The sequence below is a fragment of the Sus scrofa genome, chromosome 14, assembly GCF_054392235.1.
Source record: "Sus scrofa isolate SSC_HxYL_T2T_F1_AM1 chromosome 14, Sscrofa_HxYL_maternal_Yorkshire_Landrace_v2.0, whole genome shotgun sequence".
In the NCBI taxonomy this organism is placed as follows: domain Eukaryota; kingdom Metazoa; phylum Chordata; class Mammalia; order Artiodactyla; family Suidae; genus Sus; species Sus scrofa.
The window spans coordinates 88732740-88754389 of NC_139396.1; the positions used below are offsets into that span (position 1 = coordinate 88732740).

Genomic DNA, 21650 nt, shown 5'->3' on the forward strand with positions numbered 1-21650 from the left:
TGTGCACTTGGCAATTTTCAATTTCTTTTTCAAGGAGGGAAACAATGAACAGACTTGTTAGTTCTACCAAAGTCAGGAGGAACATTTGTTAATACACATGGGAATAGCATTATTGGTTGATCTTTATTGAGCACCTACGTCAAACAGACAGAATTAAATGATGTGAATAATTGTGAGGTCCATACATAATGTTTCAGTCTAGGACTTGAATGATACAATTCATTTATATCCATGTAAAAAAATAAGCATAATCAAATGTTTTTGGATTGCTGATTAAGTGCAGATGCTGTTAAGAGGTTTTGAATGAAAGAGGAACCAAGTGAGCATTGCTGGAATATTAATATGAAAACAGGAATTCAGAAGACATAAAGGTAGAAGAAACAAAGGCCTAATTTTAAAAGAAATAAACTAATACAAACTTTTTTTCTCTTAGAAAGTATCCTGCATGCCTAGAGCATCTAGAATCCTGGGTGCTATTTTTTTCTTTTAAGTAATGTGAAGGATTTTCTCAATTTTAATTTTATTCTTAAATACATAATGCATCCACATGAGTTCAAGCTTGGGGTAGAAAAATAAGATACACTATAAAAAGATTTCCTCCCACTCCTGTCTCTTAGCAACCAGTTTCCTGACTCAGAAGCAACCAACATTATCAGTTTTTTTGTGTGTCCTTTGTTTTACACATAAATACACAAACACACACCTATTTTCCCTTGATTTTTGTACTGGTATTAACATTCTAAACATTGTATTCTGTCCCTTGCTTTTTCCATTTATTATATCTTTGAAAACATGACATATGTATATAGAGCTCTCATTCTTTTTTATAGCTGTATAGTATTCCATTATATGGATATGAACCTCTATTTGTGGATATCCAAGTTGTTTCCAACCTTTGATATTATAAAAATGGTACGATAAATAACCTTGTTTATACCCATATGCAAGTTATATGCATATCTATAGAATGAATTCCTTGACGTGAAATTATAGGTCAAAGGACATGTGTCCTTATAATTTTGGTAGAAACTACCAAAGTTCCCCCAAAAACGTTATATTATTTATACTGAACCAGCATTGTAGGGAAGTGTCTGTCTCTTCACCTTACCCAACACAGACTTATAAAAAAATATTTTCCTCCTTCCTCACTGAGCTTTAACATGGGAGTTTCTATAGTCTCCCTATTCTGGATCTAGCCTGCAAAAATCCCATTTTTAGATGCTATGCTACCATCTTTCACTGCCCCCACTCATCCCTACAGTCCACAGACCCTTCATTTATCTCCTGGTTTCCTGGTTCATGTCATTTCCTCTGCTAGAATGTCTTATCCCCTCAATACTGGGAAAAGACATTCCCAGATGGGAGTATTTTCCCCCTATTTTTGGCAGTGCCAGATCCTTAACCCACTGTGCCAGGCCAGGATTGAATCGGCAATGCCATAGAGACAAGCCAGATCATTAACCCACTGTATTACAGTAGGAACTCACAGAATTGCCATTTTCTATGCAAGCCTTGGCATGAAAAATGAAGGGAGGGCTTCTGGGTTTTCCATGTTCTTACAGGGTCTTTTGTTCATTTGTTCTGTCCTGAAATGATGAAGTTGTCTCTGTTAAATACAGCAGTTTGGTTTTGCTCTATGATCCAATGGGAAAATATTTTTCTTTAAACAGTCTTTTTTTTTTTTTTTTTGTCTTTTTGCCATTTCTTGGGCCGCTCCCATGGCATATGGAGGTTCCCAGGCTAGAGGTCCATTGGAGCTGCGGCTGCCAGCCTACACCAGAGCCACAGCAATGCAGGATCCGAGCCGTGTCTGTGACCTACACCACAGCTCACGGCAATGCCGGATCCTTAACCCACTGAGCAAGGGCAGGGATCGAACCCGCAACCTCATGGTTCCTAGTCAGATTCGTTAACCACTGCGCCATGACGGGAACTCCTCTTTAAACAGTTTTGACCAAGACCTCCAATTCTATGTCAAATAGTAGTTGGGGAGATTTACAGATGGGGAAACTGAGATCCACAGCAATGAGTAACCTTCCCAAGTCACACAGAGGAGCTAGAAGTGAAGCCCCACCCTGGAGCAAAGGTAAGAGTATGTCATGAATCAAGGATTAAGATGAACTCAGTTCTGTGCACCCTGGGTACCAAAAAAAACAGCTTCTGTTCTGATTCCAAAGCCTACGTGTTTCCTCCCTGCTCCAGTGGAGGCTTGCTAATGGACTGATAGGGGTCTGCTGAGCCAAGAAAAAGACCTCAGTGACAAAACGGAAGTCCACAGATATCAGGCATAGTTACAGGGCCCTCGTCTTCCCATCACTCAGTCCCTAAACCATCCAGCATCTTCATTTGTCCTTGTCTTGTTCCTTCTTGCTGCAGTGAAGGGTGTCACGGGGCCTCTCTTCCCTGAGGCCCAGTTCCCAGATCCCAGTGCCTCCTTCCCCAGGCATTATTCCCTTTTTCTTCTGTGGCTCACTACTGAGTCATTCACAGCAGCAAACATAGCCCAGTAATATCCTCTTTGTGAAAAAAAAGTCATTCTTGGACCATCCTCTCCCATCATTCTTTCTCTCTGGGTTCTATTCACCATTACAGAAAAGTTTGTAAAGAGAACTGTCCACACACCTAGCTCCACCTCAGTGAGGTGTGGGGGGGAGGTATTCTGTGCTCACTCTGACCTCCCTGAGGGTCCTGCAACAATCTATACTCCTTATTTGCACTCTACCAATTATCCTGCTTTTAAGAAATTAAAACCTATTATATTTCATGGTATACATTATAGATTTTATAAGATATGTACCTGTGCACTTTGAATAAATAATAGAGCAAATACCTGTGTATCCCTTAAAAACAAGCCAAACAAACAGGAGTTCCCATTGTGGCTCAGTGGGTTAAGAACTCGATATAGTGTCTGTGAGGATGCAGGTTTCATCCCTGGCCTCATTCAGTAGGTTAAGGATCTGGCATTACAGCAAGCTATGGCATGGATCACAGATGAGTCTCGGATCCACCATTGCTGTGGCTGTGGTGTAGGGGACAGCTGCAGCTCTGATTCTATCCCCAACCTGGGAACTTTCATATGCTGCAGGTACAGCCCTGAAAAGAGAAAAGAGAAGAAAAAAAAAAAAAAAGGCAAACAAACAAATGAGGGGACTTGCCTAGTGCACCATGCTAACCAGTAGTTGATACACTGTCTAGTTGATGAGATTTGCTTTAGTTTCTTCCATAATCATTTCTGGGTTTCACCATAATTAACCATGAGTAAACACCATCATTGCTTTTTCCCCTTTCCATTATTGCCATAAATAGAACCTACACTCCAGTTCACGTGGATCATTTTCTACTTCTTAAACACTCCTGAGGCTTTTGTATCCACTACTTCTACCTTAGGCAATCTTCTGGGATGATCAGGAAGCTTCAGCACACCCTCCATGGAGCACAGGGGAAGTGGACAAGGCTCTAACAACATGGGCACACACTACAGTAGCAGGGATGGAAAACCCCACCAGAGATGGCACCCTTGTCACAGGCTTCAGCAGCCCCAGCTGTGGCTGAGTGTTGGCTGGGTTAGTGTCACCTGTGCTGGTAGGCAAGCCTACCATGCCTCACAGCCTAATATCCAAGGTCAGCTGTTGGAATCATACTGGGCAGTACCCTTTTTGGTAAATATCTCAAAAGTGAGGCTGTATAAGAAAAGGAAGGACTAGTATTGATAGCTAACTGTTCTATAGGGTTTATTCCATGTCAGGTATCACAATTTATTTACATTTATTTATTTATTTATTTATTTCCCCCGCCCCCTATTTTTGGTTGCACTCTCTGCATATGGAAGTTCCCAGATTGAATCCAAGCCATGGTTTCAGCAACACTGAATGCTTTAACCTACTATGCCTGGCCAGGGATCAAACTCACACTTCCACAGTGACCCAAAGCCACAGCAGTCGGATTCCTAACCCACTGTGCCACAGTGGGAACTCCACTTTTTACATATATTAATTCATTTGAAGTGTCGCAACTCAAATAGAGGAGTTTTTATGGAGGTTCCCAGGCTAGGGGTCTAATTGGAGCTGTAGCCGCCAGCCTATGTCAGAGCCACAGCAATGCAGGATCCAAGCCAAGTCCGAGACCTATGCCACAGCTCACGGCAATGCCGGATCCTTAACCCACTGAGCGAGGCCAGGGATTGAACCCACAACCTCATGGTTCCTAGTCAGATTCGTTAACCACTGCGCCACGACAGGAACTCCCTCAAATTGAGCAGTATTAATTATGTTCATTCCTGTTTTCAGTTGAGGAAATTAAGGCAAAGAAAGATCAAATTACTTGCACAAGATTACACAGCCAGAAAGTGGCAGAGTTGGAATTTGGACCCAGGTGGTCTGGCTCTGACATCCACTCAAGAAGCTCTACAATATACAAGCTCTCTTTTAGCATGTGCTGGTGGCATAGATGCCACCTTGGCCTTGACTGTGCCTAGAGACATCATTTCAGAGACTCCCAGTTGAAAAGGAGTAAACCAATAGAAGAATTAGTACAGTACTAGTACTGTGTGTGTGTATGAACTAGTACTGTGTGTGTGTATGAACTAGTACTTCCACTAGTTCATACACGCACATCTCATGCAAATAAAAATATCCTTTTTCTGGAGTTCCCATTGTGGCTCAGTGGTTAAGGAAACCATCTAGTATCCGTGAGGACACGGGTTCAATCCCTGGCACCACTCAGTGGCTTAAGGATCTGGCATTGCTGTGAGCTGTGGTGTAGGTCGCAGACTCGACTTAGATCCTGCACTGCTGTGGCTGTGGTGTAGGCTGGCAGCTGTAGCTCTGATTTGACCCCTACCCTGAGACCCTCCACATGCTGTGGGTGTGGCCCTAAAAACAAATATACACACATATATTCACAGATTTGTGCAACAAACACATACATACATACATATTCACAAGTTTGTGCAACTGTCACTACTATCCAGTTTCAAAAGATTTTCATTACCCCTTGAAGAAACCCCATACCTAGTAACAGTCACTGTCCATTTCCACCTCCCGCAGCCTCTGGCAACTATGGTACTATTTTTCATCTCTATGGATTTTCCTACGTTGGAAATTTCATTAAAATGGAGTAATATAAATGTATGCTCTTTGTGACTGTCTTTTTTCACTTACTACAATATTTTCAAAGTTTATCCAGGTTGTATATGTATTTAATATTTATATCTATTATATTTATTTTTAATGTATTATACACACACACACACAGATTATGTCAGAGACTTAGAGTACTTAAAATGAGACAATATGTATGTAATCTGTACCTTGCTGGCCCCATCAGTCTGTAAACTCAAGAAGAGGTCACAGTTAATGTTGGTGTCCAAATGGCCATGACTCTAAATATACACTTCCAGCCCCCTATCTTCTCAAGCAGAACTTACCTGCTAACAGCACAAGTAATTTCTGGAAATCACTAAAGGGGAGCCTCACAAGTGCCTACAACCCAGATGGTAGTTCTAGGTACCACATGATGTTCCATCACTCCTGCTCCAGCTCCAACTTGCCAACATCATTGGTTTTTCCTAAAACTACAGAAACCTCACCAAGGCTTTTTGGAAGCCAAAGTCACAAGTCTCAGAATGCCAGAGGAACACTGGGAGCGCTGCAGAGTGAAGGAAAATGGTCTCCTCCCCAATCCTGTGCTGCATCTTCTCACCTGAGCCCCCAAACAGCTCTTTCTACATCCAGAATCTGCCCAAATCTCCAGAATCTCATTTAAGCCTCTCTATCAATTTCTGATCATCACTTCTTAAACTAGAGAGACTCAAATCCAATATGAAGGGCTGAGCAGGTAACAGACACTGTCGCTATCCTCTTCATTCTTTCATTCATCCATGCATCCGTCCATCTACCCATCCAATAGATAAGGTCACTACTCTCACAAGCCTTGGCTTCTAGAGCTGGTAAGCAGAGACCAATCAAACCAATTAGTTAACATGAAGCTGTTAGCTAGTGATAATTGATGGAAACATGATGGAAACAAAACAAGGTGGAGAGTGAGTAAGATGGACTTGGAGTTTGGGGTTAGGAAATGCGAACTATTATATTTAGAATGGATAGTCAACAAGGTCCTACTATATTTAGCACAGGGAACTATATCTAATCTCTTGGGATAGAACATGATAGAAAATAATATATTTTTAAAATGTATGACTGGGAGTTCCCGTCGTGGCGCAGTGGTTAACAAATCCAACTAGGAACCGTGAGGTTGCAGGTTCGATCCCTGCCCTTGCTCAGTGGGTTAACCATCCGGCGTTGCCGTGAGCTCTGGTGTAGGTTGCAGATGTGGCTCAGATCCCACGTTGCTGTGGCTCTGGCGTAGGCTGGCAGCTACAGCTCCAATTAGACCCCTAGCCTGGGGACCTCCATATGCCACGGGAGCGGCCCAAGAAATGGCAAAAAGACCAAAAAAAAAAAAAAAAGTATGACTACAAAAATAATAGTATTAAAATAAATAAAAAATTAAAAATGTATGACTGAGGTACTTTGCTGTACAGCCGAAATTGGTACAACATTGTAAATCAACTATAATTTAAAAAAGAGAAAATGTGATTTGATAGGAGACTCGGGGGGGTATTTTGGATCAACTCAATATTTTTTAGTCTTAGCAAACCCAGTAGACTCTATTCATAATAAATAGAATGGCATTTATGATTCTAAATGAAATTAGGAGTTCATGCTGTGGCTCAATGGGATTGGTGGTGTCTCTCCAGCGCCAGGACGCAGGTTCAATTCCCAGCCTGACACAGTGGTTTTAAGAATCCAGCATTGCCACAGCTGTGGCTCTGATCTGATCCCTGTCCTGGGAACTCCATTTGCTGTGGGGTGGCCAAAAAAGAAAATAAATAAATTTTTTAATTAAATTAATAGATGAGACAGTCTACCTCACACATAATTTATATAGCATTATTGATTGGATTCATTTTGTTACTATTTTTATTATTTTTTAAAGTTTCCGTTTCACAAGTCATAATTCATAATATCATGTGCCTTTTTAGGACTGACCTCAACTTTGGAAAACCTCTGTTAAGTTTGTTTCACAAGCTATAAGATATTGGGTATTTTAAGTTTTCTTCTGTAATTACTACCTTAAATATTTTTAAGTGATTTTTATTTTTTCCATTATAGTTGGTTTACAGTGTTCTGTTAATTTTCTACTGTACAGCAAAGTGACACAGTCACACATACATATATACATTCTTTTTCTCACATTATCCTCCATCATTCTCCATCACAAGTGACTAGATGTAGTTCCCAGTGACCACCTTAAATGTTTTTTGAACTGACAACACTCATTAACCAGTTATTATCAATATCCTGGTTGTAGTGTCATATTGGAAGTTTTGAGGTTCTCCTGTGGCAAAGCAGGTTGAGGAGCCAGTGTTGTCACTGCAGTGACTTTGGTTACTGCTTGTGACATGGGTTTGATCCCTGGCTGGGGAACTTCCACATGCTATGGGCGTAGCCAAAAAAAAAAGTTTCATTTTATTAGTTTTTCATATAAATTAGCAAGAAATTTAAATATATTCCTAATGAGCTTATATGATTCACTTTTGTTAGTGGGATTTCCAAACAATCCACAAGTTTACTCATTATTTCTTTTTTTTTTTTAATGTTTATTATTATTATTATTATTATTATTTGTCTTTTTGCCATTTCTTGAGCCGCTCCCTCACCATATGGAGATTCCCAGGCTAGGGGTCCAATCGGAGCTGTAAGCTGCTGGCTTACACCACAGCTCACGGCAGCGCTGGATCCTTAACCCACTAAGCAAGGCCAGGGATCGAACCCGCAACCTCATGGTTCCTAGTCGGATTCGTTAACCACTGCACCACGATGGGAACTCCTATTCATTATTTCTAGTCAAAACGTATTTCTTCCTCTCAATGTATTACTGCTTTTAGAAATGACCTAAGAAATATCCTTTATGTAAGCCCAAATCAGAAGTCTGTAATTTCTCAGTTGTTTTTCTTAAATACTCCAAAACACTTTTACAAATTGCAATTAAAAACAATATAGTCTAGTTTCAACAACTTCTTGAATGATCTCTTTGCTTCTGGTTGTGTTAGGCTTTCTGAGTCTTTGAAAAATATGTTTTGGAATTCTTGAAACATTGTGGTATCCACATTGCAGGGCTTAGAACAGCCTTAAAACAGGCAGATCATCTCATTACACTTAGATTTTTTAAAGAAAAATCCAAGTTGGCATGTTCGTTTCAAATGGTCCATATATGAGAGGAACCCAAAAGGGAAAAATAATTGTTACAAAATACAGAAGTAGGGAGTTCCCATCGTGATTAAGTGGTTAATGAATCCAACTAGGAACCATGAGGTTGCAGGTTCGATCCCTGGCCTTGCCTAGTGGGTTAAGGATCCGGCATTGCCGTGAGCTGTGGTGTAGGTTGCAGATGTGGCTCAGATCCCAAGTTGCTGTGGCTCTGGCGTAGGCTGGTGGCTACAGCTCCAATTAGACTCCTAGCCCGGGAAACTCCATATGCCGTGGGAGCGGCCCTAGAAAAGGCAAAAAAAAAAAAAAAAAAAAAAAAAAATACAGAAGTAGTCAATAATTTGAGGTACTATCAAGGCAGATTTTTTTCTGCCAAAATTAAGAAAATTCCACATAATTAAGTTTTAAAAGAATGCTTTTTTTACCCTCACACCATACACAAAAATAAACTCAAAATGGCTTAAAGACTTACATGTAAGACAAGACACCATCAAACTCCTAGAAGAGAACATAGGCAAAACATTCTCTGATATCAGTCTTACAAATGCTTTCTCAGTTAAGTCTTCCAAAGCAACAGAAATAAAAGCAAATATAAGCCAATGGGATCAAACTGACAAGCTTTTGCACAGCAAAGGAAACCATTGAAAACACACACACACAAAAAAAAAGACAACTTACAGAATGGGAGAAAATAATTTCAAGAGATGCAATTGACAAGGTCTTAATCTCTAAAATATACAAACAATTTATACAACTCAACAGCAAAAAACCAACAACCCAATGGAAAAATGGGCAAAATACCTGAATAGACATTTCTCCAAAAAAGATATAGAGATGGCCAACAAACACATGAAAAAACGCTCAACATCCCTGATTATTAGAGAAATGCAAATCAAAACTACCATGAGGTGCCACCTCACACCAGTCAGAACGGCCATCATTAAAAAGTCCACAAATAACAAATGCTGGAGAGGGTGTGGAGAATAGGGAACCCTCCTACACTGTTGGTGGGAATGTAAAATTGGTACAACCACTATGGAGAACAGTATGGAGGTACCTTAGAAAACTATACATAGAACTACCATGACCCAGCAATCCCACTCTTCAGCATATATCCAGACAAAATTTTCCTTGAAAAAGACACATGCACCCACATGTTCATTGCAACACTGTTCACAATAGCCAAGACATGGAAACAAACCAAATGTCCATCAACAGGTGATTGGATTAGGAAGATGTGGTGTATATATACACAATGGAATACTACTCAGCCCTAAAAAGAGAAAAATAATGCCATTGGCAGCAACATGGATGGAACTAGAGACTCACATACTAAGTGAAGCAAGTCAGAAAGAGAAAGATATATACCATATGATTTCGCTTATACCTGGAACCTAATATATGGCACAAATGAAACTTGCCATAGAAAAGAAAATCATGGACATGGAGAACAGATTTGTGGTTGCCAAAAGGGAAGGGGAGGGACTAGGAAGGACTGGGAATTTCGGGTTAATAGATGCAAACTCTTGCCTTTGGAATGGATAAGCAATGGGATCCTGCTGTATAGCACTGGGAACTATGTCTGGTCACTTGTGATGGAGCATGATAATGTGAGAAAAAAGAATGTACACCTGTAAGTGTGACTGGGTCACCTTGCCATGCAATAGGAAATTGATAGAACACTGTAAATCAGCTATAATGGAAAAAAATAAAAATCATTACAAAAAAAAAAAAAAAAAAAAGACTAGTTTTTTAGCCCTTTACTCTTACCTTTGTAACAGTTACTTGATAGCATAACTGACCATGAATACTGTTCAGTGTAAGATTGCAATTGTTTGTTTGTCTTTTTAGGGCCTCACCCACAGCATATGGAAGTTTCCAGGATAGGCGCTGAATTGGAGCTATAGCTGTCGGCCTATGCCTCAGCCACAGCAATACCAGATCCGAGCTGCAACTGTGACCTACACCACAGTTCACGGCATCATTGGATCCTTAACCCCCTCAGCAAGGCCAAGTATCGAACACATGTCTTCAAGGATCCTAATCGAGTTTGTTAGTGCTGAGCCATGACAGGAACTCCTGCAGTTGTTGAATAAAGTCATAAATAGAGGGGTTTCAGCTAGAGGAAAGTTTAAAAATTTTTATAGGTATTTCTGTTGTTGTTTTTTTATTTTTTAATTATTTTTTTTACCTTTTCTAGGGCCACTCCCTCGGCACATGGAGGTTCCCAGGCTAGGGGTCTAATCAGAGCTGAAGCTGCCAAGCATACACAGGAGCCACAGCAACGTGGGATCCGAGCCGCGTCTGCATCCTACACCATAGCTCATGGCAACACCGGATCGTTAACCCACGGAGCAAGGCCAGGCATCGAACCCGAAACCTCATGGTTCCTAGTCAGATTTGTTAACCACTGAGCCACAATGGGAACTCCTTAAATATTTTTAATTATTAAGGGCCATAAAAAAATCCAGGAAGATAAATAAATGTGATGCAATGATATATAGCCTTGTATGAAGAAGTTTCTTTCACTGCATTGTTTTCCTTCACAATGGCCTTCAAATCATAAGAGGTGGTAATTTCGTGCCATTTCCTCTGCTTTTATTGCCTGCTCAGAATTTCTAAATCCGTACCCAGCCCTCAGTCTTCTCATTTATAAATCAAATTCATTTTCAATCTTTTGTTTAGAGGGAGTGTATTTTTTTCTTTTCCACAAAGAAAACTTTTTTTTTTCCCCAACTGGATCATAATGCAACAGAGTCAGTTTCTCCTGTAATTGTAGTTGGCTTCTCTTAGTGTTGAGGAAACAGCCCATTCCAGCTTGGCTTATCAGTTTCACCAGAATTGTTTTTGACTTACTCTTGGCAAAGGTGACCACAGACAGTAGGATAGCACCCCTTCAGGCTCTATAACAGGTGCAAAATCTAGGTGTTTCTATTATTAATGTAGAAGACAATAATAATATCATCTCTCCAATATAGACTTTACTAATGGAATAATCTTGGATATCTGGCTGATTTGATTCACTACTTTTTTTCTTTTTGTCTTTTTTCTTTTGTCTTTTTAGGGGTGCACCCACGACATATGGAGGTTCCCAGGCTAGGGGTCTAATCGGAGCTATAGTTCCAGCCTATGCCACAACCACAGCAACGCCAGATCTGAGCTGCATCTGCAATCCACACCACAGCTCAAGGCAATACCGGATCCTTAACCCACTGAGCGAGGCCAGGGATCAAACGCACAACCTCATGGTTCCTAGTCGGATTCATTTCTGCTGCACCACGACGGGAACTCCTGTTTGAGTTACTACTTAATTTTATCATTTCATTATTTTGATTTATCTTTAATGTGTTTTTAGATGTAACATTTGTTCTTTTATTTTGACATTTTTTTCCAAGTCCCTATGCAAAGATAGAGTAGAATTTAGCTATTAGTTCAATAATTCCCAAAAAGCTGCCTTTGTTTAAAGAACACAATTTTTTCACTATGACCTCTGAAGCCATTTTTATTAAAAAACTTAATAGCTGCTGCTATACTTGATGGCATTTCAAAATAATTCACAATGTTTTTCCTGTTTATTTTCAAGAAATTGGTCTAGTGTGGAGTTCCCATCATGGCTCAGTGATTAACAAATCTGATTAGAAACCATAAGGATGCAGGTTCCATCCCTGGCCTTGCTCAGTGGGTTAAGGATCCTGCATTGCCATGAGCTGTGGTGTAAGTTGCAGACACGGCCCTGATCCTGTGTTGCTGTGGCTCTGGTATAGGCCGGCATCTACAGCTCTGATTAGACCCCTAGCCTGGGAACCTCCATATGCCTCAGGTGCAGCCCTAAAAAAGAAAAGGAAAGAAATTGGTCTAGTGCATTTTTATTGGACCTCCATGTATTTCAAGTAAACATGGTCTTCCAGTGCTCTGTGGAATGTACTTGACTTTTGAAATTTCTTAATATATTTATCCAATCCAAAAAACCTATCTGATGTAATATCTGTCTTGTTGCAAACAGTTTACAAACAAAATGATAAATACAACTTTTAGTTTTAGAACAGGCTACCCAGCTTCTCATACCAATCTGATCACTTTAAAATATTTTTAGGGAGTTCCCGTCGTGGCGCAGTGGTTAACGAATCCGACTAGGAACCAGGTTGCGGGTTCGGTCCCTGCCCTTGCTCAGTGGGTTAACGATCCGGCGTTGCCATGAGCTGTGGTGTAGGTTGCAGACGCGGCTCGGATCCCGCGTTGCTGTGGCTCTGGCGTAGGCCAATGACTACAGCTCCGATTTGACCCCTAGCCTGGGAACCTCCATATGCCGCGGGAGCGGCCCAAAGAAATAGCAAAAAGACCAAAAAAAAATAAATAAATAAATAAAAATAAAATAAAATAAAATAAAATATTTTTAGGAGTTCCTTTGTGGCACAGTGGGTTAAGAATCTGACCACAGGAGTTCCCGTTGTGGCTCAGCAGTAACAACCCTGACTAGTATCTATGAGGATGGGTTTCAATCCCTGGCCTCGCTCAGTATGCTAAGAATCCAGTGATGCTGTGAACTGTGGTGTAGGTTGAAAATGCAGCTTGAATCTCTCATTGCTGTGGTTGTGATGTAGGCTAGTAGCTGCAGCTCCAATCCAACCCCTAGCCTGGGAACTTCCATATCCTGCAGGTGCAGCCCTAAAAAAAAAGAGAGAGAGAGTGAAACATGAATCTAACAGACGTGTTCAATCCCCGGTCCAGCCCAGTAGGTTAAGGATCGGGTGGTTAATTAATTTAATTAATTTAAATTTAATGTAACTGCAGCAACACCAGATAAAATTAAATTAAATTAATTAAATTTAAATGCATTAAAAAATTTAACTGCATTAAAATTTTTTAATGTGTCTGAGAAGTATGTTGTTCAGTGATCTATTCTGTTTAATTCTCTGTAAATATTTTTTGTCTATTTTTTTTCTTTAGGGGCACACCCATTGCATATGGAAGTTCCCAGGCCAGGGATTGAATCCAAGCCACAGCTGTAACCTACACCACAGCTGCAGCAACACCAGATCCTTACCTCACTGGGCTGGGCCAGGAATTGAACACACACCTCTACAGAAACCAGAGCTACTACAGTCAGATTCATTTTCTCTCTCTCTCTCTCTTTTTTTTTTTTTTTTTTTAAGGCAGTGACTGCAGGATATGGAAGTTCCCAGGTAAGGGACTGAATTGGAGCTGCAGCTGCTAGCCTATGCCACAGCCACAGCAACTCGGATCTGAACCATGTTTGTGACCTACACCTCAGTTCATGGAATCACTGGATCCTTAACCCACAGATCGAGTCCAGGGATCAAACCTAAATCCTCATGGATACTAGTCAGATTTGTTACTGCTAAGCCAAGACGGAAACTCCTCTGTAAATATTATTGGATCAAAATTTAAGGAAAAAATAAACTCTTTGATTATTTTGCATTGAATGAAGTTATTGCTCCTTAGACAATGAGAGATTATGGCAATTATGAAAATCAACGAATTCATCAAAGTAAAGTACCTTCTGACCTTGCGTGTTCTATTGAATCTGCAAAGTTTGTTTTTCTTTCATCTTCTTTCTATTTTCTGTTTCTTGTTTAGAAGTGTTTTGATTCCCATAGTCACTTTTGTCTCTTCCGTTGGCTATCATGAATCTTTCCCTTATCTTCATGATTGTGATTACAAGAGCCTTTAGTTTCTGTTTTGATGTAATAAGAAATATTTTTGGCATTTTATTTTAATGCCAAATGTCAGGAGGTATTTAGAAGATAAGAAAGAAAGAAAGAAAGAAAGAAAGAAAGAAAGAAAGAAAGAAAGAAAGAAAGAAAGAAAGAAAGAAGGAAGGAAGGAAGGAAGGAAGGAAGGAAGGAAGGAAGGAAGGAAAGGAAGGAAGGAAGGAAGGAAGGAAAGAAAGAAAGAAAAAGAAAGAGAGAGAGAAAGAAAGAAAGAAAGAAAGAAAAAGAAAGAAAGAAAGAAAGAAAGAAAGAAAGAAAAGGATGGAAGGAAGGAAGGAAGGAGAGAGAAAGAAAGAAAGAAAGAAGGATGGAAGGAAGGAAGGAGAGAGAGAAAGAAAGAGAGAGAGAAAGAAAGAAAGAAAGAAAGAAAGAAAGAAAGAAAGAAAGAAAGAAAGAAAGAAAGAAAGAAAAAGCTTGATTATAGGTGCCAAGAGCCTGAGGGGAGAGTGGAGCCCAGAGCTGGCTCTTGATAAAATACACTTATTCTTAGAGTTCCTGTCACGCTTGTTAGTAAACAAAACCTATTAGTATCCATGAGCACTCGGGTTTGATCCCTGGCCTTGATCCCTGGCCTTGCTTGGGTTAAGGATCCGGCATTGTTGTGAGCTGTGGTCACGAGTGAGGCTTGAATACCACATCGCCATGGCTGTAGCATAGCTGGCAGCTATAGCTCTGATTTAACCCCTAGCCTGGCAACTTCCACATGCTGCTGGTGCATGCCTAAAAAAAAAAATTAAAAAAAAAAAAAGATAAATTTATTTTCACTGTGCTAAGAAAGAGCACCACCTTCACAGTCGACGTGGCTCAGAGTGGGAGAGCCGAGTCAGAACTTTTTGGACTCTGTTTTAAGGCAAGTCTTTCTAATACGGGGTGGGGTAGAGTGGAGGCTTGAGTCATTCCCAAATTACTCACTGTTTTCTTTTGTTTTTCTGGTAATGTCTGAAGCAAAGACATGAATTAAGTGTAAAGATGCAGTTCCCACTGTGGTGCAGTGGGTACATAGTTAAGAATCCTATTGTGGCTCAGTTGTTAACAAATCTAAGAACCATGAGGTTGTGGGTTCAATCCCTGGCCTTGCTCAGTGGGTTAAGGATCCAGCATTGCTGTGAGCTGTGGTGTAGGTTGCAGATGGGGCTCGGATCTTGCATTGCTATGGCTCTGGTGTAGGCCAGTGGCTACAGCTCTGATTCGACCCCTAGCCTGGGAACCTGCATGTGCCACAGGAGTGGCCCAAGAAATGGCAAAAAAGACCAAAAAAAAATAAAAAAAAAAAAAAGGAAGAATCAGACTACAGCAGCTCAGGTTGCTGTGGGCAAGCATTCTATCCCCAGCCCAGTGTAATATGTTAAAGAGTCCAGTGTTACCACAATTCAGATTCAATCCCTGGCCTGGAACTTCCATATGCCGTGGTGCAGCCATTAACAAAGAAAAGTATGCATTCAGAAAACATCTTAAAACCACAGTCACCACCCCCCACCCCTGCCACCACCAAAAGCAATTTTGCAGCCCATAGAGTAAAGTCCTGGAGTTCCCTGCTGTGACTCAGTTTTGATCCCTAGCCTGGGAACTTCTATATCCCGTGGGCATGGCTGAAAAAAAAAGTGAAGTCCCTCAATGTACCTGAGTCGAAAAGGTTCTTTACTTCTTATTTTAGGACTAACAAGCTTTTGGAAGGTATTCTTCCATATCAGAAGGTATTTGGCTGCAGAAGTGAATTCGGGTTTCTACAACTTCTAACATGGAAAATCACTCAAAATTGAAATTACAGTGTTTTCTGGCTTCTGGCCTTCTTGAAGTGTGTTTGTTTTGCTTTGTTTTTAGTTTTTGTATCTTTTTTTATTAAAGTATAGTTGAGTTACAATGTTGTGCCAACTTCTGCTGCATGGTTTTCTCAAAGTTTTGACAATCTTATGGCCAAATTTTTTAGGGTTTTTTGTTTGTTTATTTGTTGTTTGGTTTTTGTTTTTGTTTTTTTTGTTTTTTTTTTTTTTTTTTTTTTTGGCAGCTCCTGCAGCACACAGAAGTTCCCAGGCCAAGAATCGAACTCATGCCACAATAGCAACCCAAGCCGCAGCAGTAGCAATGCCAGTTCCTTAACCCACTGAGCCACCAGGCAACTCCTAAAGGCCAAGTTTTAATCAGAGGTCAATGTGTGATAAACCCAGAGTTTTTACAGGGAAAGGGAATATATATTGCAGTCATTCAGATTATCCTTTTTTCTTCTTGTGACTTGTGTAGCCCTGACATATAGCAAGCATTCAATAAATGATAGCTGCCAGAGTTCCTGTCATGGCTCAGCAGTAACAAAACCAACTAGTATCCATGAGGATGCAAGTTTGATCCCTGGCCTTACTCAATGGGTTAAGGATTTGGCTTTGCCGTGAGCTGTGGTATAATCTGCAGACATGGCTTGGATCCTGCATTGCTATGGCTGTGGTGCAGGCTGGCAGATACAGCTCCAATTCAACTCCTAGCTCGGGAACTTCCATATGCTGTGAATGTGACCCTAAAAAGACCAAAAAAAAAAAAAAAAAACCTGCCATATAAGCCACATATTTTTTTTTTCTTCACCCACGGCATTTCGAGGTTCCCAGGCTAGGGGTCAAATTGGAGCTACAGCCATTGGCCTACACCACAGCCACAGCAACACCAGAGCCAAGCCATGTCTATGACCTACACCACAGCTCATGGTAACGTCAGATCCTTAACCCACTGAGTGAGGCCAGGGATTGATCCCTCATCTGTGTGGATAATAGTCAGATTCATTTCCATTGAGCCAAGACAGGAACTCCAGACATATAATTTTTTATTCACTTTCCAGCATCTTTTCCCAAACAGAAAATAAAAGGACTCAGTGCACTGGTCACACTTGAGACAGTGGGGATTCCTAGAACTATTTGGAAAAAATCTGAGTTTCCTCAGAGATGGAATTTAGAGAAACACTGCTTTGGAAATAATATTTTGACCTTAGTTGTCACTCAAGGCAAGGCTAGTGAGAAACAGGAAACAGAGATCCCAGGTATGTGTATAAAATGCTTAATATGTTGTGTTCATTCAATATGGAAAAAAAAAAAAAGACAATCAGTAGTTCTAAAGGGCTCTGGATGGATGAGAGAGAGAAGCCCAAGCCTCATCATATTAAATGATAAAGATATGATAAAAACTGGCCTAAAATTGGGGCACAGCTTTAATATTCACATCTAACAAATTGAATCATGCTATTCAAAAGATAAATGGGAGGTTTATAAAATAAATTAATTCATAGAGCACCATAAGCACAGCATCCAGGAAGGGGACACATATTTCAAGTTGTATAATAGATGCTCTCTATTCTCAGTCTTGTCTATATCTCTGGGGGTGTATTAGTAATTTCATTTGGAGGTAAGTATAAAATTCTAAGCCCTGAATTCTCTGGCCCTTTCTAGCTCTGTCCTGAGGATGACTTGATTACTGCTTTTTGCCAAATGATAAATCTCCTTTAACTACTATTAAATAGAAAATAACAAAAAAAAGAAGAAAAAAAGAGTTCCCTGGTGGTTCAGCAGGTTAAGGATCTAGCATTGTTACTGCTGTGGCTCTGGTTACTGCTGTGGCATAGGTTTGATCCCTGGCCCAGGAATTTCCATAGGCCTCAGATGCAGCCAAAATAAGAAAGAAAGAAGGGAAGGAAGGGAGGGAGGGAGGAAGGAAGGAAACAAAATGGCACAAAACAAAAACAAGGTTATTAATTCTGCTGGAGTTACAAAACTAGATCCATTCAATTGTTTCTAAATATTTAGAGAATATTTTGGAGTTTAATATTTAATGTTAATTTTATTGTGGTTTGTGTACGAGAAGTCAGAGCAAATCAATTAGTTTTTTACAGTCTGAGGTTCAAAGAAAATAATGTTTTCAATAATTTATTCACAAGTAATAAGAATCAGAACTGCAGCTGCTGGCCTCTGTCACAGCAGCAGCAATGTGGGATCTGAGCCACATCTGTGACCTATACCACAGCTCACCACAACACCAGATCCCTAACCCACTGAGCAAGGCCAGGGATCAAACCTGCATCCTTGTGGATACTAGTCAGGTTTGTTACCACTGAGCCATGACTGGAACTCCTATTCACAAGTAATATTGACAGTGCAGGACTATGAATGATGCAGTATTCCTCTATTCTAGGGATCGTTGGCACACCTCTGGGAGTGGATATATTCTGATTTGAAATATCTTAACATGAAAGTGCAAGTATAAACCATTAAATATACTTCTTGACTTTCATTTATCTGTTTTAACAACATCATTATATTAAAATTTATTCAGTTGTCTAAGAATTTATGACACCCCATTGTACACAATGTGTTAGTGAACCACTACAGGGGATAATAGAAGTAGTTATTAAGATTGCATCTAAGGTCAAAGATTTTGAATCAAGTTGATATAATCCACTCAACACCATGCTCAGTCTTAAAGCAAACAACGAAATCTATAGTTAGTTTTGTTTAAAGCTAAGGGCAGTTCTACCTTTCATACATCATGAAGTTAAAAATGAGAATAGATTTGCATTCCCCTTTAGGACGAAGAATGCCCAGCGGGAGATGATTCCGCAAATCTATTAAAGTATTTCTCTCTCTCTCTCTCTTTTTTTTTTTGGCCACGCCCTCAGCATATAGAAGTTCTCAGGCCATGCCACAGCAGTGACAATGCCCATCCTTAAACACTAGGCCACCAGGGAATGCCCATATTTCTAAAGGAACACAACTTTATCACAACAACCACTTGACTGACAGATTTCAGAGATGGTAAAAGGGGGGGAAATACCTGAGTAAGCACCCACATACCCACTACCCTGCTAAAATACAGATCAATTGCCCACACTGTGATGACAACTTTTGCATGCCCCCCCCATATCTCCCTCCTTCCCACCCTAGAAACAGTTCCTGTCCTAAACTTTGAGTTTGTCATTCCTTTGTTTTCTCTCTGGTTCTACCCAAAATGTACCCTGAACACATTGTTTGTTTCTGTTTATAACTTGGTCAATAAGTGGAACTGTATTACCCATGTTCTTTTGTGACTTGCTTTTCTACTCCAGCTTAGTTGAACTTCATGCATGATAATGTGTATGTCTGCTTTTCATTTTCCTCACTATATAGTGTCATACTGCCTATCCCAATATTTATCAATTTTTCTTGGGTCCTGCCTTGAGTCCAGCCCTGGCTAAAGCTAAGTTCATTTTATTAAAGTGAGGGGGTGGGGCTAATGGTGGCCAAAGCCAAATCATCATCATCATTTACATCATAATGATTATTTGTTAACTATTAATATATGAGGGATCAGTTGAAAGATCAAGAAAAGTTTGGAAGCCATTTTGTATGTGAGGAATCATGAATAAAGAAAGCATCCTTGAGAAAATTATAAAGGCAGACTTTTTTGGCCATGCCCATAGCATGTGGAAGTTCCCTGGGCCAGGAATCAAACCCGTGTCACAGAAGCAACTAGAGCCACAGCAGCAACCAGAGCCACAGCAGTGAAAATGCTGTATCCTTAACCTGCTGCACCACCAGGGAATTCCCAAATATAGACCCTTTATGATTAGTAATTTTGGGGGGATTTTATTTTATTTTATTTTATTTATTTATATATTTTTGTCTTTGTCTTTATAGGGCTGCACCCGCGGCACATGGAGGTTCCCAGGCTAGGGGTCTAAGTGGAGCTGCAGCTGCTGGCCTACACCACAGCCACAGCAACTCCGGATCCTCAACCCACTGAGCAAGGCCAGGGTTCGAATCTGCAACCTCATTCTTCCTAGTTGGATTCGTTAACCACTGAGCCACGACAGGAACTCCCTTGGGGGGGATTTTAGAAGTGAAGAAAAGAAAAGGTCAAAGATGAAAGAATGGAGTTCCCATCGTGGCTCAGTGGTAACAAACCCGACTAATATCCATGAGGATTCGGCTTTGATCTCTGACCTCGCTTAGTGGGTTAAGGATCCAGCGTTGCGATGAGCTATGGTATATCTCACAGATGTGCCTTGGATCCTTCACTGGCCTGGCTGTGGCGTAGGCTGACAGCTGCAGCTTCAATTCCACCCCCAGGTGGGAACTTCCATATGCCCAGGGTACAGCCCCTAAAAAGACTCCCCCCTCCCCAATTTTTTTTTAAAAGATGAAAGAATGGTGGAGTCATGAACTGAAATAGGAAATCCAAGAGCCAGAACTGATCACCTGTTATCTGAAATACAGATGGAATATCCAGGTCAGGAAATGGGTTGAGGATAAAGGAATAATTTTAAGTAGAACCTTTGAAAAGGTGATCAAAGTTTGTGCTTTGTCTAGAGGGAATTGAGCATAGAAAGCTCAGGACACAGTCTTGGGAAATGCCTCTATAACATGTCACAGCTGTTCTTTCTCAGTAGAGCAGATCCCAACTCTCTCTCCTCAAGCGTTTCTGGGAGTTATTGAGAACTTCCGTTTTCCCCTTTCTTTGCTGGACACTTCACCTTGCTCAGGGAGTACTGTCACCTCTTTTTGACAATATGCCATTTCTTGGGGTCCTGTCCCTGGTCAGGTGCCAAAACTGCAACATTTGATTGGGACGTGGGAATGAATATCTAGTTCCCTGTTATGGACTGAACTGCATTCCCCCTAAAGTTCATATAATGAAGTCCTGATCTCTAGTACTTCAGAATGTTACTGTATTTGGATAGAGGGTCTTTACAGAGGTAATTAAGGTAAAAGGAAGTCATATGGGTGGAACTTCATACTTAAGTATATACAAATACATAGATGGACTTCTGGCCTCCAAAATTCATAGAAAATAAAACTCTATTCTTTAAGTCACCCAGTCTCTAATACTTTATTATGAAAGCCCTATCAAACTAATACACTCCTTTTTTGGAGTCGGCCTATATTAGAATGGAGCCAGGTTGGTACTGGCCAGGTAGACTCCTAGTGACAGATGCACACTATACTTTAAGTCATTTCTCTCTGAGGACTACCAAGGCTTGTTACTTCAAAGTCAAATGTATCATGTCTAAATTTCCAGGAGATTACATAGACATTGTAGGTCTTCCCCTGTAAGATCTTCAGATGTGCTTAGGCATATCTTGCCACGTCTAGTACTGCAGGGAAACGAAACAGGGAATCCTGGAAGAGGGACTGCGCAGTGTAGCAGAACACACAAGACTCTTACATTTAGAAATTGGGGGACCAGGAGGCAAAAGCACCTAGGTTTCAGCCCACATCTTTTTATTAAGGAAGATGATGAGATTATTGAAGAGATTAATGGAGGTAACAAGATTAGTGGGCAGGGGCAGGCATGGGCAATGATGAGATTATCTTCTTTGTAATACCAAAAGGGGGTATCCTTAGGACATAATGCAGCTGTTTATAGAATAACATGGTTAATGCATAAGTCCTTTATCTTGTCTTTAAAGGAGACTCTGTTCTTTAGAACTTTGAGTCCAAGATATTTGCCTTCTGCAGAGTTCTGCTGTTCCATGGTCTCCAACAATATCTAAATTTAAGTAGTGGTCTCTGGAGTTACCCCTGTGGTGCAAAGGGATTGGCAGCATCTCTAGAAGGCTGAGACTCAGGTTCGATCCCTGGCCCAGCACAGTGGATTAAGGATCTGGCATTGCTGCAGATGTGGCATAGGTTGCAACTGG

The 21650-nt window shown here is 40.5% G+C and overlaps 1 protein-coding gene, 1 long non-coding RNA gene and 1 pseudogene across 2 annotated transcripts in view; 2 read left to right on the forward strand and 1 right to left on the reverse strand.

The window, feature by feature from the left end:
- Nucleotides 1-21650, forward strand: part of ZNF365 (zinc finger protein 365) — an 831894-nt gene that overhangs the window by 690927 nt on the left and 119317 nt on the right. The gene's annotated exons all lie outside the window — the stretch shown is intronic.
- Nucleotides 1-21650, forward strand: part of LOC102165048 (uncharacterized) — a 1242341-nt gene that overhangs the window by 28284 nt on the left and 1192407 nt on the right. The window lies entirely within an intron of this gene.
- LOC146396844 (large ribosomal subunit protein bL33m pseudogene) lies at nt 10952-14646 on the reverse strand (annotated as a pseudogene).